At 51.4% G+C, this 16,688-nt stretch overlaps 3 non-coding genes across 3 annotated transcripts; all 3 read right to left on the bottom strand.

Annotated features, from left to right (window-relative positions):
* Window positions 1-10,873: 10,873 nt before the first annotated feature.
* On the bottom strand, window positions 10,874-10,955 carry trnal-aag (transfer RNA leucine (anticodon AAG)). The gene has a single exon. It is a non-coding gene; the product is annotated as a tRNA-Leu (tRNA).
* A 2,683-nt stretch (window positions 10,956-13,638) lies between these two features.
* trnal-aag (transfer RNA leucine (anticodon AAG)) lies at window positions 13,639-13,720 on the bottom strand. The gene has a single exon. It is a non-coding gene; the product is annotated as a tRNA-Leu (tRNA).
* A 2,683-nt stretch (window positions 13,721-16,403) lies between these two features.
* Window positions 16,404-16,485, bottom strand: trnal-aag (transfer RNA leucine (anticodon AAG)). Its single transcript has one exon. It is a non-coding gene; the product is annotated as a tRNA-Leu (tRNA).
* Window positions 16,486-16,688: the final 203 nt, after the last annotated feature.

The raw sequence follows: 16,688 nt of genomic DNA on the forward strand, positions 1-16,688 counted from the left end.
CTTTTGCTGAGCCCGTTGAAACATTTTTTTGAAAGTCCTCCACTGCTCACCAGTTGTACCAGTTTGGTTCCCGTTTACTTTAGCCATTCCCTCCTCATTCATTGTGGTCCCCGCTGTACATGCAAAGGAGCCTGGGTTTGGATTTTAACTACACACTCTCCATCTGTATTCGAAATCCAACCATACTGGGATCACCCCTTCCAAGGGAATCCCTAACGATGAGCTCATTCATTATTCCTGCCTCATTACACAAGGCCAGATCGAGGAGAGCTTCCTCCCTCGTTGCTTCCGTTACGTACTGTATAAGGAAACTATTGCGGATGCACTAAACGAATTCCTCCTCAAGGCCACTCTGACCGAGCTGGGCCGACCAATCTAGATGGTAGATTGAAATCCCGCATGATAAGAGCCGGCCCATTTTGACCGCCTGTAGTTATTTCTTTGTTTATGGCTCACCCCCGGGTGATGTTATTATTTGATGGCCGAGAGACTTGGCCTAGCAGAACATTTTTTCTTAGAATTTCTAATTTACATCCAAATGGATTCATTCTCATTCTTCCTAGTACCCATACACTTCGCAAAATCGCCCTGATGTCAGAGCGACGCTACCTTCTATACACTCCTGTCCTGTCCTTCCGAGGTATTTACCTCCCAGTTGTGACCATCCTGTAACCATATCTCTGTAATGGCTCCTAAATCGTATTCATTTGTGATGATTTGTGCCAGTAACTCTCTAACCTTTTTCCGAATCTGCCAGCATTTAGGTAAAGCGTCTTCATGATGGCTTTGTTGCCCTCATAATTTTCAACGTCTCAAATAATATTTCCTGGTTTTCCCTTCCTTTTTGCTTGTTGTTTCTCCTCACCTGTCTAGTCACATCCTCCCTCCTCAGTATCCAAGGGCCAAAACACACCTTCCAGGAGCAGTAACACTTTCTCTACCCTTCGCACAATCCCGTCGAATACATTCACTGCTTGGTCGATTGTCTCCACTATCTTGGGAAACGAAGTGTGTACTGGGGGACTACTTTGCAGAACATCCAAATTCTGTCTTCAAGAAGACCTGGAACTTCCACTCCCCTGCCCCTTGAACAGCCCACCCTGTTCCTTGGCCAAAATTTCTGTCTCAGCCTTATTGCAGTGCTCCAGTGAAGCTCAGCACATGGCTTAAGGAAGAGCACTTCATTTTCCGTGCGGGGATTCCGCTGCCCTCCGGACTCCATACCCATTTCCATATTTTTGGGGCCTGAACTCCTCCATCTCCTAGCTCCGTACTGCACCCACAGGTCTTGTTATCACATAGTCAACCATTTCATATACCTATGGGAGGGGGGGGGGGGGGTGGCAATGAGAGGTGGGGAAGGAAGGGGGAAGGAGACGGGTGAAAGGACGGGGGAAGGGGGAAGTGTGGGGAGGGAGGAGGGAGGAGTGAAGGGGGGCATAATGTGGGGAAGCAGAGGGGTGGAGAAAGAGAAGGAATGGAGGAGTGGGCGAAGGGGAAGGGGAGGGGGATGTGGGATGGGGGAATAGAGGGCAGGGAAGTAGAGAGTGGGAAGGAGATGGGGGAAAGGTGAGGGCCCGGAACGATGGGCAATGAGGGGTGGAATGAGAGGCGGGTGAAGGAAGGTGGTAGGAGAGGGGTAAGGGGAAGGAAGGTGGGAAGGCGAGGGGTGATGGAGAGGGGGAAGGAGAGAGATGGAAAGGAGGGAGCGGGAATATAAAGGGGGAAGCAGGGGAAAGAGAAAGGGGAGAAGAGGGGGGAAGGAGACGGGGTGGGTGAAGGAGGAGGGGAAAAGAGAGGAGGGAAAGAGAGTAGCTGGAAGTGAAGGGGAGGAGAGTGGGGGGAAGCGAGAGAGGAGAAGATGGGGAGCAGAGTGGGGAGGAGAGGAGTAGAAAGTGAGAGGATGGGGCATGAGAGGGGCGAATAGATTGGAGGTGAGGAAAGGGGAAAGAACGGGGAAGTGGGGGGGGGGTCAAGGAGGAATGCAAGAATGGCTGTGGAAGGAGAGCGGGAAGGAGTGGGGGAAGGATAGGGGAGAAAGAGAGGGGAAGGAAAGGGGAAGGAGAGTGGGAAGGATGGGGAGGAGAGGAGGAAGGAGAGGGTGAAGAAGATGGTGAAGGTGAGGGGAATATGGGAAGAGGAGAAAGGAGGGGGGAGAAGTAGAGTGGCTGAAGGTGAGGGTGTTGAAGGCAAGAGGCTGAATGCAAGAGGGTGATGGCAAGGGGGGTGAAGATGAGGGGGTTTGAAGGTGAGCGTGGATGAAGGCGAGGGGGCTGAAGGCGAGGGGGTGAAGGCGAGGGGGTAAAGGTGAGGGGGTGCGACGGCAAGGGTGGTGTGAAGGCGAGGGGGAGAAAGCAAGGGGGGGTGAAGGTGAGGGGGGTGAAGGAGAGGGGCGTGAAGGCGAGGGTGTGTTAAGGAGAGGGGGTGTGGAGTTGAGGGGGATGAAATCGAGGGGGGGAAGTGGATGGGGTGAAGGCGAGGTGGTAAAGGGGAATGGGTGAAGGCGAGGGTGTGAAGGTGAGGTGAGTGAAGGAGAGGGGGAGTGAAGGCGAGAGGGGTGAAGGCGATTGGGTTTAAGGCGAGGGGTGTGTGAGATGAGGGGGTGAAATGTAGGGGGGCAGGTGGAGGGGGTGAAGGCGAGGGGGTAAAGGGGAAGGCATGAAAGCGAGAGGGTCAAGGTGTGGTGGGTGAAGGAGAGTGGGAGTGAAGGTGAGAGGGGTGAAGGTGATTGGGGTGAAGGTGAGGGGGCGCAAAGGTGAGGGGGGTGAAGGTGAGGAGGTGTTAAGGCGAGGGGTGTGTAAAGGTGAGGGGTTTGAAATGGAGGGGAAAAGTGGAGGGGGTGAAGGCGAGGGGAGAAGGGGAATGGGTGGAGGCAATGTGGTGAAGGTGAGGTGGATGAAGCAGAGGGGGAGTGAAGGCAAGAGGGGTGAAGGCGATTGAGGTGGAGACGAGGGTGGTGAAGGTGAGGGAGTGAAATCGAGGGTGGAAAGTGGGGGGGGGGGTTGAAGACGACGGGGGAAAGGAGAAGGGAGTGAAGGCAGGGGCGGTGAAGGCAAGGGGAGAGATTGCGAGGGGAGGGAAGATGGGGGTGAACATGAGGGGGTGACGGCATGGGGGGTGAAGGGGAGGGATGGTGAAGGCGAAGGGGAGAAGGCGAGGGGAGAGAAGGCGAGGGGGAGAAGACGAGTGTGGTTGAAGGAGAGTGGGGTGAAGGCAAGGAGGGTGAAGGCTAGGGGAGAGATGGGGAGTGGGGTACAAGTCAAGGTGTGTGAAGGCGAGGGGGGAGATAGCGAGAGGAGCGAAGACGAGGGGTGTGAAGTTGAGGGTGCAGACTGCGGGGGAGAGATGATTGGGTTTAAGGCGAGGGGGTGTGAGGTGAGGGGGTGAACTGGAGGGGAGCAAGTGGAGGGGTGAAGGCGAGGGGGTAAAGGGGAAGGCATGAAAGCGAGGGGGTGAAGGTGAGGTGGGTGAAGGAGAGTGGCAGTGAAGGCGAGAGGGGTGAAAGCGATTGGCTGAAGGCGAGGGGGTGAAGGCTAGGGGAGAGATGAGGAGGGGGTACAGTGAGAAGTCAGGGAGAGAAGGCGGAGCGGAGAGTGAGGCAGAGAAGGCAAGGATGGAGAATGCAGGGAGAAAAGGCAGGGAGAGAAGTTTGGGGAGAAGACAGGGGAGAGAAGGCGAGTGGGGTGAAGGCAAGGGAGAGAGAAGATGGGGGTGAAGGCGGAGGAGAAGGCGAGAGGGAGAATACGGGGGAGAGAAGGCGGGAAGAGAAGTCAGGGAGAGAAGGTGAGGGTGGAGAATATGGGGGAGAAGGCGGGAAGAGAAATCAGAGAGAGAAGGCGAGTGGAGAGAGTGGGAGAGAAGGCAAGGGTGGAGAATGCGGAGCAGAAGGCGGGGAGAGAAGGCGGGGAGAAGGCAGGGGAGAGAAGTCGAGTGGGGTGAAGGCAAGGGAGGGAGAAAGCGATGGGGTGAAGGCGGGTGAGGGTGAAGGCGAGGATGTGTGTGAAGGCGAGAGTGTGGTGAGGGCGAGGGTGGAGAAGGCGAGGGTGGTGAAGGTGGGGGAGGGTGAAGACTAGGGGGAGAGAAGGCAGGGGAGAGAAGGCGAGTGACAGAATGCGAGGGGAGAGACGGCAAGGGCAGAGAGGTTTAGGGGAGAAGGCGAGGGGAGAGAAGTCAAGGGGGAGAAGGCGTGGGCTGAAGGCGAAGAGTTGAAGGCAAGAGGTGCGAAGGCGAGGGGGGAAAGGCAAGGGAGCGTTAAGTCGACGGGGCTGAAAGCAAGGGGGTTGAAGGCGAGGGGGATTAAGGCGAGGGTGGGTGAAGGCAAGGTGGGGTGAAGGCGAGGGGGGTGAGGGCGAGGGTGTAATTGTAAGGGGCGTTGAGGGTGAGGGGGTGATGGCAAGGAGTTTGAAGGTGAGTGGAGAAGAAGGGGAGGGGGTGAAGGTGAGGGGTGTGAAGGCAAGGGGAGAGTGAAGGTGACGGGGTGAAGGCGACGGGGTGAAGTTGAGGGGTATGATGTCATGGGGGGTTGAGGGCGAGGGGTTGTATGCGAGGGAGGTTGAAGGCAAGTGGGTGTGAATGCAAGGGGGTGTGAAGGCAATGGGCGGTGAAGGCGAGGGGCAGTGAAGGCGAGGGGGTGAGGGTGAGGGGCGGTGAAGACGAGGGAGGGTGAAGGCGAGAGAGGGTGAAGGTGAGCGGAGTGAAAGTGAGGGGGTGAAGGCGAGGGGTTGAGTGTGGGGGGTGTGAAGGCAAGGGGTTTGAAGGTGAGGGAGGGGAAGGTGAGGGAAGTGATGGTGAGGGGAGCGAAGGCGAGCGTGGAGAAGGCGGGGAGAGAAGGCGAGCTGAGAAGGCAGGGAGAATGAGGTGGAGAAGGCGGGGAGAGAAGACGAGGGGGAGAAGGTGGGGAGAAGGCGGGGTGAGAAGACAAGGGTGCAGAAGGAGGGGGAGAAGGTGAGGGGTGTGAAGGCGAGGCTGGAGAAGGTGGGGGAAATGGCGAGGGTGGAGAATGCAAGGGCGGAGAAGGCGATGGTGGAGAAGGCGAGGGTGAAGAAGGCGAGGGTGGAGAAAGCGGGGAGAAGGCGGGGGAGAAGGATACTTGGAGAAGGTGAGGGTGGAGAATGCAGAGAAGAGAAGGAGAGGGGTGAAGGTGAGGGCGAAAGCGAGGGTGGAGAATGCGGGGGAGAGAAGGCGGGGAGAAGGTGGGGGAGAGAAGGTGAGGGCGGAGAAGGCAAGGGGAGAGAAGGTGAGGGGAGAGAAAGTGGGGTGAAGAAGGTGTGTGGAGAGAAGGCAAGGGGAGAGAAGGCGAGGGGAGAGAAGGCGAAGGGGAAGGAAGGCAAGGGTGGAGAATGCGGGGGAGAGAAGGCGGTGAATAAGGCGTTGAGAGAAGGCGAGGAGTAGAAGTTGAGATGTGAAGGTGGGGGTGAAGGCGGGGGGAAAAGGTGGTGGAGAAAGTGGGGTGTGAAGGCAGGGAGTGAGGGCGAGGTGAGAGAAGGAGGGGGTGAAGCCGAGCGGGAGAAGGCGGGGGGAAAAGGCAGGGAGAGAAGGCGCGAGTGTGAAGGTGGGGGAGAAAGCGGGGGAGAAGGCGAAATGGAGAATATGGGATCGAGAAGGAGGGACAGAAGTCAGGGTGAGAAGGCGGGGTGGAGAAGGCGAGGTTGGAGAAGGTGGGCGGAGAGGGTGGTAGAGAAGGCGAGGGTGGAGAATGCGGAGGAGAAGGCGGGGAGAGAAGGCAGGGGAAAAGACAGGGCAGAGAAGGTGATTGGGGTGAAGGCTGGGGACGGTGAAGGCGAGAGGGTGTGTGAAGGTGAAAGGATGGTGAGGGTGAGGGGGTAAAGGTGAGGGTGGTGAAGGCGGGGAGGGTGAAGACGGGGGAGAGAAGGCAGGGGAGAGAAGGCGAGGGGAGAGAAGGCGAGGGGAGAGAAGGCGAGGGCAGAGAAGGTTAGAGGAGAAGGCGAGGGGAGAGAAGCGAGTGGGGGGAAGGCGAGGGTTTGAAGGCGAGGTGGGGTGAAGGTGAGAGATGTGAAGGTGTGGGCAGAAAGGCAAGGGAGCGTGAAGGCGATCATGGGGTGAAGGCAAGGGGGATGAAGTCGAGGGTGATTAAGGCGAGGGTGGGTGAAGGCGAGGTGAGGGTGAAGGCGAGTGTGAGAATGCAAAGGGCGTTGAGGGCGAGGGGTGATGTCAAGGGGGTTAAAGGTGAGAGGGGTGAAGGCGAGGGGAGGGTGAAAGCAAGGGGGTGAAGGCGAGGGTGCGAAGTCGAGGGATGTGATGGCGTGGGGGTGAGGGTGAGGGAGTGTGAAGGCAACTGGGGTTGAAGACGAGAGGGGTGAAGTCGAGGGATGTGAAGTCGAGGGGGATGAAGGCGAGGGGTGTGAAGGCGATGGGGAGAAAGCGAGGGAGGGTGAAGGCGAGGGGAGTGAAGGTGAGGGGGTGAAGGTGATGGGGAGTGAAGGTAAGCGGGTTAAGGGGAGGGAGGGTGAAGGCGAGGGAGTGAAGGCGAGGGGGGTGAAGGTGAGGGGCTGTGAAAGCGAGGGGGTGAAGGCGACGGGGGTAAATGTGAGGGGCTGTGAAGGCGAGGGGGTGAAAGCGATGGGGGTGAAGGTGAGGGGCTGTGAAGATGATGGTGGAGAATGTGGGGGGAGAATGCGGGGATGAAGGTGAGGAGGGAGAAGACGAGGGGAGAGAAGACGAGGACAGAAAGCGAGGATGGAGAATGTGAGAAGAGAAGTTGGAGAGTGAAGGCGGGGTGAGAAGACGAGGGGAGCAGTCGGGGAGAAGGAGGGGGAGAAGGCGGTGCGAGAAGGCAGGGGAGAGAAGGCAAGAGTGGTGAACGTGGGGGAGAGAATGCGAGGGGGAGAAGGTGGGGCAGAGAAGACGAGGAGAGAAAGCGAAGGTGGAGAATGTGGGGGAGAAGTCAGGGAAAGAAGGCAGATAGAGAAGACTAGGGGGAGCAGGCGGGAGAGAAGGAGGGCGGAAAAGGTGGGGAGAGAGGGTGAGAGCGGAGAAGGTGGGGAGAGAAGGTGGGGAGAGAAAGAAGGGGAGAACAGGGGAGAGAAGGTGGGGGAGAAGGCGAGGGGGTAGAAGGTGAGGGGAGAGAAGACGATGGGGATAGAAGGCAAGGGTGGAGAGGGCGGGGAGAAGGCGAGGGGAGAGAATGTGTTAGGCAGAAGGCAGGGTGTGAAGGCGCTGGGGGAGAAGGCTGGAGCAAATTCGAAGTCAGGTTTGAAGATGGGAAAGCAAGAAAGAAATTTCTGTTCTCGTACATGTAAAAGGCTGCACTCGGAGAACAAGATAGTTTTGGCCAAGATTCAAACTGGCGACTGTTCATGTATAAGGCCAACGCGGTCACCACGACACTTCAGAAACAAGCCCGGAGCAGTGCTGTTGCAGCTGACTTGCGTCCAGCACTGAAATTTGCAGCCATTCTGCACTTCACCTTTCTGCTTCCAATAGCTCGTTGTTATCCAGCGTAATTGATATCTCGAAAAAGTAAAAAAAAACGTGAAATTGATGACAAAATATAGACAAGGATGTTTGGCCATAGGGTGAGGTGGAATAGGCTGGGACAACTTTCCCTTCAGCTCAACGGCTGTGACATGATCTTATGGAAGGATTGTAAACTGAGTATTTACATGTTTTATTCAAGTTGGAGCGAGTTGAAAACTCGAGGGCATAGGTTTAAGGTGAGTGGGCGGAAGTTGACAAAGCACCTGAGGCACATTTCCCACACAGAAGGTTGTGCGTGTATGGAATGAGCTACGGAGGGGAGTGGAGTAGGCTAGTACACTCAGAAAATTGCAAAGGTAACCGGATGAGTGTCTAGATAGGAAGGGTTTAGAGGGATTGGGGCAAAATGTTGGAAATGGGATTTTGTTTAATTATGGCTAAGTGGTCAGCATGGACGGGGTACACCAAAGTCACTGTTTCCACGCTGTGTGCCCCAATAATGTTGTGTTGATTACACCGGCTTGAAACAACTAGTTTTTAGCGGAGATTGCCGTCGCAGTCTGTGGCATAATCATATAGTCTGTTCGACTGCTCACGGGAAAGGTAGTATTGTGAAACACTGCAGAAACGATCGACTTCCTCACTTTTGACCCGACTGACTATACTCCGTGAAATTTTCCCAGATCCTCAGCTGAGGATTTTCCTGCTGGAAGTTACCTCAGAAACCCTGTTAACTCGTAATGAATTGAGCGAATCATAAAACAGAAAGCATTTAACACGGAACACAAACAAAACTGGAAAACCAAATGTATTTTCAGACACAGAGAAGCATGAATGCTAAATGTGAGACAGTCCGAGGGCATGAGCTACAATATCAATTTCACAGCAGATAATGATAGCCCATCGATCCAGACAAAAATCAATGGTAAGTTGAGTCTATCTTCTCAGACTCTTTTCAGCTACAAATGTATCTGTGAGTGCGTGAGAACATATGATCGGTTATGATTTGGTCAAATTACCATGAGCTGCTTGACATTACTGCAATTTCGATTCTTGCTTTGCTAAATGATTTCACCCATTGCTCGAAACAGGACACCTTTCACGTTTACACGGAACACGAAACACACCGGACTACAGGGAAAATGCACAAAGCTGAGCAGGCCGTGTTCCACATCATACCGTGCAGCAGAGTTACAGTCACTGTGTCTGTTTTGCAGAATAAGAGTCCCAAAGAATGTTCTCCACCCTAAAACCGGAGGTAGCATTACAATCCGAGAACGACAGATCACATTGTGAGAATGCTCTGACCTCGGAGCCAGTTCGAGATGCCACTTTCCTTGCATTTTACCTTAACCGTGCAATTTGCTGCAGAGATGCTCAGTCCTGGACATGAGCCTCATGGATACCAACTGAGTTGGAAACCTGTGTGGGAATCGAGGAGAAGCGACTCAATAAATTTTGCTAAATTCCATGGTGTTTATGAGAAATGCAGTTTGTGTTCACCTCAATCTAAAAGCCAGTTTCTGAACATAGTAACAGAAGTCAAAAGGTAATTACCTCACCCCACCCCCTCTCCGGAAGATGTGCTAACTGCCCTTGAGTGCTTTTTGTTCTCGATGTGAAGAGCTCTCACGCCTGAGTCACCCTCACGTCTCTGGTTGCTGAGTGAATCACAAAGAAGGAATTTCACCAGAGCTGGAACTGCCTCACTTCCCCACTCGCCCTCCCCGTGTACATTTTCCTGCTCCTCAGTGATTTAAAGAAAACCAAATGGATGCGATGTCATTCTGTAGCCTCTCTGTCGATTCCTCCGTTTCAGTTCCGACGTGGCTTAGATCACGTGGCGCACCTTAATACTAGCGACGCTATGAAAGCACAAGTCCAGAGGTTCCTCTGAGAGTGTAATTTCTTTCATTGCTGTTGCTGATTGAATGAGCCACTAACGTGCGAACTGCTCCAAAACATGATTCAGGACCTCTGGTGCCAACTCTCGCACGTTGAATAACGACAGACAGCTTCCAAATGAGGTCTTTCAGAGACGACTTTGGGGTACATTTGACAGACAGACTAGTTCAGGAATCCGTGGTGCGCTGTGACACCAGCGCATCAGCTTCTTCCCTGTCTTTGAACCGGGCCGCCTGCGCAAGGAATGCAAATGCGGTACTGCTTTTCGTGAAAGGATCAGAAGGCGGTAACTACACTCTCAAACGGAATGGCATATGAACAGAACCAGGTTGGAGATAAACTTTACAATGCTTTGCACAGTAATTAAATGGAGTTGCATTACATTTCACTACGAGAGCACATTTGTTCAAGCAAATTCGAAGGCAGGTTTCCAGATAGGAAAGCAAGCAAGAAAGCTCCGTTCCTGACCATGTAAAGGTCCGCAGTTGAAGAACAAAGCAGTTTCTGCCCACTTTCGAAACGGGCACCTTTCGCGTGTAAGGCGAGCGTGATGACCACTTCACTACAGAAACCAGCCTCAGCCGGCCGTGCTGCGTCTCAGTGGCATCCAGCACTGACAGTTGAAGCCATTCTACCTTTCACCTTTCTGTTTCCATTAGCTCGTTGTTTCATGGGACTTGTTTAATTTTGGCTATGTGGTGAGCATGGACGAGATACACCGAAGTATCTGTTTCTACGCGGTGGACCCCAATAACATTGTGTTGCTTACACCGGCTTTAAAGGATTACTTTTTAGCGGAGCTTGCCGTCGCAGTCTGTGGCACAATCATTTAGTCTGTTCGGAAGCATTTAACACGGAACACAAACAAAACTGGCAAACCAAATGCAGTTTTAGACACAGCGAGCATGAATGCTAAATGTGAGACAGTCCGGGGGCATGAGCCATAAAGTAATCTCACAACTAACAACAGGGCAATTCCAAACTACTCTTTCAAACATACTGGAGACTGAGTGCACCACCACTTCCGAGACAATGCTGAAAAGAGAGAAAGAAAGAACATAATAAGAGTGGGCCATAAAAAGTGAATTTCACCAATCACAGTCGCGATTAGATTACCTTTCCCTTCGGATGTGTCCAGGATGGAGATGAAGTAAATGGGAGAAATTCAATAACAAATGACATCGAAATTCATTGGAACGATTTTCTCATTGGCCAGAAAACCAAATAACGACGAGTCGAGTCACCGTAGGACTTTGTTTCACAACAGCGATGAAATAACAGTCTCCATTCGGTTCCAGTAAAATCTCAACTTGCCTGGAACGTGAAGCAACAGTAGAGCTGCATGCGATTTTCCGCGCGGGAGGCGAACACGATCATGACAGCACAGACACTTCGGAAAATTTGGCGCTTTACCACACCACAGTAAATTCCACAGGAAGCAAACTCATTTTTCTTCTGTTTCAAACAGAAATGCAGTAGGGGTCGAAACCGCATTTGAACAAGCGGCGTCGTTGGAGTTGATCAGCAGAAATGGCAGCGGTGGGATTCGAACCCACGCCTCTGTCGAGACTGGAGCCTTAATCCAGCGCCTTAGACCGCTCGGCCACACTACCAGCCGCCGGCGCCGCCCATTTTCTTGCACTTCCAATTGTGCTCCTGCATAACAACACATGCAAAGTCACGTGAAAAGGAGTACACGACCCCTCTCCGACTCGCACAGCTGCTGGGATGTGCCCGTCTACAATATCAATTTCGCAGCAGATAATGATAGCCCATCAATCCAGACAAAAATCAATCTATCGTCTCAGACTCTTTTCAGCTACAAATGTATCTGTGAGTGCGTGAGAACATATGATCGGTTATGATTTGGTCAAATTACCATGAGCTGCTTGACATTACTGCAATTTCGATTCTTGCTTTGCTAAATGATTTCACCCATTGCTCGAAACAGGACACCTTTCACGTTTACACGGAACACGAAACACACCGGACTACAGGGAAAATGCACAAAGCTGAGCAGGCCGTGTTCCACATCATACCGTGCAGCAGAGTTACAGTCACTGTGTCTGTTTTGCAGAATAAGAGTCCCAAAGAATGTTCTCCACCCTAAAACCGGAGGTAGCATTACAATCCGAGAACGACAGATCACATTGTGAGAATGCTCTGACCTCGGAGCCAGTTCGAGATGCCACTTTCCTTGCCTTTTACCTTAACCGTGCAATTTGCTGCAGAGATGCTCAGTCCTGGACATGAGCCTCATGGATACCAACTGAGTTGGAAACCTGTGTGGGAATCGAGGAGAAGCGACTCAATAAATTTTGCTAAATTCCATGGTGTTTATGAGAAATGCAGTTTGTGTTCACCTCAATCTAAAAGCCAGTTTCTGAACATAGTAACAGAAGTCAAAAGGTAATTACCTCACCCCACCCCCTCTCCGGAAGAGGTGCTAACTGCCCTTGAGTGCTTTTTGTTCTCGATGTGAAGAGCTCTCACGCCTGAGTCACCCTCACGTCTCTGGTTGCTGAGTGAATCACAAAGAAGGAATTTCACCAGAGCTGGAACTGCCTCACTTCCCCACTCGCCCTCCCCGTGTACATTTTCCTGCTCCTCAGTGATTTAAAGAAAACCAAATGGATGCGATGTCATTCTGTAGCCTCTCTGTCGATTCCTCCGTTTCAGTTCCGACGTGGCTTAGATCACGTGGCGCACCTTAATACTAGCGACGCTATGAAAGCACAAGTCCAGAGGTTCCTCTGAGAGTGTAATTTCTTTCATTGCTGTTGCTGATTGAATGAGCCACTAACGTGCGAACTGCTCCAAAACATGATTCAGGACCTCTGGTGCCAACTCTCGCACGTTGAATAACGACAGACAGCTTCCAAATGAGGTCTTTCAGAGACGACTTTGGGGTACATTTGACAGACAGACTAGTTCAGGAATCCGTGGTGCGCTGTGACACCAGCGCATCAGCTTCTTCCCTGTCTTTGAACCGGGCCGCCTGCGCAAGGAATGCAAATGCGGTACTGCTTTTCGTGAAAGGATCAGAAGGCGGTAACTACACTCTCAAACGGAATGGCATATGAACAGAACCAGGTTGGAGATAAACTTTACAATGCTTTGCACAGTAATTAAATGGAGTTGCATTACATTTCACTACGAGAGCACATTTGTTCAAGCAAATTCGAAGGCAGGTTTCCAGATAGGAAAGCAAGCAAGAAAGCTCCGTTCCTGACCATGTAAAGGTCCGCAGTTGAAGAACAAAGCAGTTTCTGCCCACTTTCGAAACGGGCACCTTTCGCGTGTAAGGCGAGCGTGATGACCACTTCACTACAGAAACCAGCCTCAGCCGGCCGTGCTGCGTCTCAGTGGCATCCAGCACTGACAGTTGAAGCCATTCTACCTTTCACCTTTCTGTTTCCATTAGCTCGTTGTTTCATGGGACTTGTTTAATTTTGGCTATGTGGTGAGCATGGACGAGATACACCGAAGTATCTGTTTCTACGCGGTGGACCCCAATAACATTGTGTTGCTTACACCGGCTTTAAAGGATTACTTTTTAGCGGAGCTTGCCGTCGCAGTCTGTGGCACAATCATTTAGTCTGTTCGGAAGCATTTAACACGGAACACAAACAAAACTGGCAAACCAAATGCAGTTTTAGACACAGCGAGCATGAATGCTAAATGTGAGACAGTCCGGGGGCATGAGCCATAAAGTAATCTCACAACTAACAACAGGGCAATTCCAAACTACTCTTTCAAACATACTGGAGACTGAGTGCACCACCACTTCCGAGACAATGCTGAAAAGAGAGAAAGAAAGAACATAATAAGAGTGGGCCATAAAAAGTGAATTTCACCAATCACAGTCGCGATTAGATTACCTTTCCCTTCGGATGTGTCCAGGATGGAGATGAAGTAAATGGGAGAAATTCAATAACAAATGACATCGAAATTCATTGGAACGATTTTCTCATTGGCCAGAAAACCAAATAACGACGAGTCGAGTCACCGTAGGACTTTGTTTCACAACAGCGATGAAATAACAGTCTCCATTCGGTTCCAGTAAAATCTCAACTTGCCTGGAACGTGAAGCAACAGTAGAGCTGCATGCGATTTTCCGCGCGGGAGGCGAACACGATCATGACAGCACAGACACTTCGGAAAATTTGGCGCTTTACCACACCACAGTTAATTCCACAGGAAGCAAACTCATTTTTCTTCTGTTTCAAACAGAAATGCAGCAGGGGTCGAAACCGCATTTGAACAAGCGGCGTCGTTGGAGTTGATCAGCAGAAATGGCAGCGGTGGGATTCGAACCCACGCCTCTGTCGAGACTGGAGCCTTAATCCAGCGCCTTAGACCGCTCGGCCACACTACCAGCCGCCGGCGCCGCCCATTTTCTTGCACTTCCAATTGTGCTCCTGCATAACAACACATGCAAAGTCACGTGAAAAGGAGTCCACGACCCCTCTCCGACTCGCACAGCTGCTGGGATGTGCCCGTCTACAATATCAATTTCGCAGCAGATAATGATAGCCCATCAATCCAGACAAAAATCAATCTATCGTCTCAGACTCTTTTCAGCTACAAATGTATCTGTGAGTGCGTGAGAACATATGATCGGTTATGATTTGGTCAAATTACCATGAGCTGCTTGACATTACTGCAATTTCGATTCTTGCTTTGCTAAATGATTTCACCCATTGCTCGAAACAGGACACCTTTCACGTTTACACGGAACACGAAACACACCGGACTACAGGGAAAATGCACAAAGCTGAGCAGGGCGTGTTCCACATCATACCGTGCAGCAGAGTTACAGTCACTGTGTCTGTTTTGCAGAATAAGAGTCCCAAAGAATGTTCTCCACCCTAAAACCGGAGGTAGCATTACAATCCGAGAACGACAGATCACATTGTGAGAATGCTCTGACCTCGGAGCCAGTTCGAGATGCCACTTTCCTTGCCTTTTACCTTAACCGTGCAATTTGCTGCAGAGATGCTCAGTCCTGGACATGAGCCTCATGGATACCAACTGAGTTGGAAACCTGTGTGGGAATCGAGGAGAAGCGACTCAATAAATTTTGCTAAATTCCATGGTGTTTATGAGAAATGCAGTTTGTGTTCACCTCAATCTAAAGGCCAGTTTCTGAACATAGTAACAGAAGTCAAAAGGTAATTACCTCACCCCACCCCCTCTCCGGAAGAGGTGCTAACTGCCCTTGAGTGCTTTTTGTTCTCGATGTGAAGAGCTCTCACGCCTGAGTCACCCTCACGTCTCTGGTTGCTGAGTGAATCACAAAGAAGGAATTTCACCAGAGCTGGAACTGCCTCACTTCCCCACTCGCCCTCCCCGTGTACATTTTCCTGCTCCTCAGTGATTTAAAGAAAACCAAATGGATGCGATGTCATTCTGTAGCCTCTCTGTCGATTCCTCCGTTTCAGTTCCGACGTGGCTTAGATCACGTGGCGCACCTTAATACTAGCGACGCTATGAAAGCACAAGTCCAGAGGTTCCTCTGAGAGTGTAATTTCTTTCATTGCTGTTGCTGATTGAATGAGCCACTAACGTGCGAACTGCTCCAAAACATGATTCAGGACCTCTGGTGCCAACTCTCGCACGTTGAATAACGACAGACAGCTTCCAAATGAGGTCTTTCAGAGACGACTTTGGGGTACATTTGACAGACAGACTAGTTCAGGAATCCGTGGTGCGCTGTGACACCAGCGCATCAGCTTCTTCCCTGTCTTTGAACCGGGCCGCCTGCGCAAGGAATGCAAATGCGGTACTGCTTTTCGTGAAAGGATCAGAAGGCGGTAACTACACTCTCAAACGGAATGGCATATGAACAGAACCAGGTTGGAGATAAACTTTACAATGCTTTGCACAGTAATTAAATGGAGTTGCATTACATTTCACTACGAGAGCACATTTGTTCAAGCAAATTCGAAGGCAGGTTTCCAGATAGGAAAGCAAGCAAGAAAGCTCCGTTCCTGACCATGTAAAGGTCCGCAGTTGAAGAACAAAGCAGTTTCTGCCCACTTTCGAAACGGGCACCTTTCGCGTGTAAGGCGAGCGTGATGACCACTTCACTACAGAAACCAGCCTCAGCCGGCCGTGCTGCGTCTCAGTGGCATCCAGCACTGACAGTTGAAGCCATTCTACCTTTCACCTTTCTGTTTCCATTAGCTCGTTGTTTCATGGGACTTGTTTAATTTTGGCTATGTGGTGAGCATGGACGAGATACACCGAAGTATCTGTTTCTACGCGGTGGACCCCAATAACATTGTGTTGCTTACACCGGCTTTAAAGGATTACTTTTTAGCGGAGCTTGCCGTCGCAGTCTGTGGCACAATCATTTAGTCTGTTCGGAAGCATTTAACACGGAACACAAACAAAACTGGCAAACCAAATGCAGTTTTAGACACAGCGAGCATGAATGCTAAATGTGAGACAGTCCGGGGGCATGAGCCATAAAGTAATCTCACAACTAACAACAGGGCAATTCCAAACTACTCTTTCAAACATACTGGAGACTGAGTGCACCACCACTTCCGAGACAATGCTGAAAAGAGAGAAAGAAAGAACATAATAAGAGTGGGCCATAAAAAGTGAATTTCACCAATCACAGTCGCGATTAGATTACCTTTCCCTTCGGATGTGTCCAGGATGGAGATGAAGTAAATGGGAGAAATTCAATAACAAATGACATCGAAATTCATTGGAACGATTTTCTCATTGGCCAGAAAACCAAATAACGACGAGTCGAGTCACCGTAGGACTTTGTTTCACAACAGCGATGAAATAACAGTCTCCATTCGGTTCCAGTAAAATCTCAACTTGCCTGGAACGTGAAGCAACAGTAGAGCTGCATGCGATTTTCCGCGCGGGAGGCGAACACGATCATGACAGCACAGACACTTCGGAAAATTTGGCGCTTTACCACACCACAGTTAATTCCACAGGAAGCAAACTCATTTTTCTTCTGTTTCAAACAGAAATGCAGTAGGGGTCGAAACCGCATTTGAACAAGCGGCGTCGTTGGAGTTGATCAGCAGAAATGGCAGCGGTGGGATTCGAACCCACGCCTCTGTCGAGACTGGAGCCTTAATCCAGCGCCTTAGACCGCTCGGCCACACTACCAGCCGCCGGCGCCGCCCATTTTCTTGCACTTCCAATTGTGCTCCTGCATAACAACACATGCAAAGTCACGTGAAAAGGAGTCCACGACCCCTCTCCGACTCGCACAGCTGCTGGGATGTGCCCGTCTACAATATCAATTTCGCAGCAGATAATGATAGCCCATCAATCCAGACAAAAATCAATCTATCGTCTCAGACTCTTTT

This window comes from Chiloscyllium plagiosum, unplaced genomic scaffold (genome assembly GCF_037043375.1).
Source record: "Chiloscyllium plagiosum isolate Xiang-an unplaced genomic scaffold, Cpla_swu_hap1 HiC_scaffold_18, whole genome shotgun sequence".
Lineage (NCBI taxonomy): Eukaryota > Metazoa > Chordata > Chondrichthyes > Orectolobiformes > Hemiscylliidae > Chiloscyllium > Chiloscyllium plagiosum.